Source organism: Cryptomeria japonica, chromosome 3 (genome assembly GCF_030272615.1).
Source record: "Cryptomeria japonica chromosome 3, Sugi_1.0, whole genome shotgun sequence".
NCBI lineage: Eukaryota > Viridiplantae > Streptophyta > Pinopsida > Cupressales > Cupressaceae > Cryptomeria > Cryptomeria japonica.
The window spans coordinates 369,730,673-369,732,532 of NC_081407.1; the positions used below are offsets into that span (position 1 = coordinate 369,730,673).

The window sequence follows — 1,860 nt, forward strand, 5'->3', positions numbered from 1 at the left end:
TTCATCAACAATTGCAACTTTCATCTTTAGTTTTAATTAAATGGTTAGGAGTTTCTCTCAATTGGGTTTTCTCCTTTCTTCTTTGTAATTGGGTTACTGATCAAGCTTTGTTGCTAGGACCCAAATCTCTCCTTAGTTAGGCTCAATGGGGGGTTAGCGTCCAGTCTTTCTCCATGATTTGTGGAGATCATGATGAACTTATATCGCATTCTCTGTTTTACATTAAGTTAACTATGGAGAACTGCGAATTAGACTCACTTAAACTCTACCTCATAATTTCAGTTTAACTGATGTACATCTTCATAAATTTCATGCATAATTTATGCTCCCGTGATATATATATATATATCTTTTGTAATTCATACAGATTCATAATGAATATGATTGAATTGCATTCATTCAGTTTTGATTTTCTTCTCTATTTTGTTTGCTTCTTTCTTTTCTGCTATGCAGGGTAGCTGCAAATTTCTACACTTTAGCTATGCAATTGCAGTGCTTGCCAAGCTCGATCACCATTGGGCTAGGACGTTTAAGCCCCAGGTGTATTCCGTTGTGAAATATTTCATGACTGTGAATCCTGAAGAAGGGGCGTTGTACCCTCGTCTGAGGAATTTTGATCTGTGGAAGCTGCATTCTTGGGCTGGCGGGCTCACAGAATTTGCAGATGGAAAAAACCAGGAGAGCACTAGTGAATCCTTGAATGCATACTATTCTGCGGTACTATTAGGTTCGGCTTATGGAGATACCAATTTCGCTGGGATTGGATCTACCTTGGCTGCATTGGAAATGAGGTCAGCCGTGGCCTGGTGGCACGTTCCTTTGAATAGAACTGTTTACGAGTCTCAATTTGTGCAGCAGAACCACATTATGGGTGTATTGTGGGCAAATAAGAGGGACAGTGGGCTGTGGTGTGGTCCTGCTGGATGGAGAGAATGCAAGTTAGGTATTCAGTTGCTTCGCATTCTACCCATTACTGAACTTTTGTTCTCTGATGGGGTTTGTTAAGGAGTTGGTAGAATGGATTGTTCCTACATTGGGCAGGCAGGGTGTTGGAGAGGGATGGAAGGGATCCGTATATGTATTAGAGAGTTTGTATGACAAACACACTGCTCTGCAGAAGTTTAAGGCTCTGAAAGGTTTTGATGATGGTAATTCACCGACAAATTTATTGTGGTCGATATATACAAGGGGTAACTGATGATTCTGATTACTCAGGTTGCTCTTAAATGAAGAAATGAAGTAGAAGTTGTACTTATTTTTTATTTTATTTTTCCACAAACCCCTTTCATTACGCACTGGTTATTTAGCTGTCACCTAACATCCTTCATGCCTAAAATGTGAGTTACATTATTAATTTTGATATAAGGTTTGCCTTTATTTTAGTTTCTTTGTATATTCAAGGCATCTCCAGCATGATTATGTAGAAAATATGACTTCAACTGATTACTACTTTATTATGCTCAATTTGTTTTCAATCTTAAAGAACTTAAGAATTAGTTGTCAATCTAGTTTTACCTGAAATCGTGTAATTTAGGTGCCACGTTTCTTTGTTCCACGTATTTTCGCATAATCCTGCTACATCTGCATCTCTTTGATCTCTTTCTTATACTGGATAGTCTTAAGAAGAATTTTGTCCCTTCTATTCGTGAATCATTATTTATTACATCTGAGATAAGGTTTGTTTTTAAAATATGTAGCAAAAAATGTTTCTTTCGAAAGTGCTACAATGACAAACATTCAGAATGTATGTGAATTAACTTGGTAAATGGGATAATAAACACTTGAAAAAAAATATATCATTTGTTTTACTAATAATTATGAAGTCCTCTCAAGCAAGCTGCCACATTTTGAAAAACGGCA

The 1,860-nt window shown here is 36.9% G+C and overlaps 1 pseudogene; it reads left to right on the forward strand.

Annotated features, from left to right (window-relative positions):
• The first annotated feature begins 283 nt into the window (after positions 1-283).
• On the forward strand, positions 284-1,226 carry LOC131060481 (uncharacterized; annotated as a pseudogene).
• Positions 1,227-1,860: the final 634 nt, after the last annotated feature.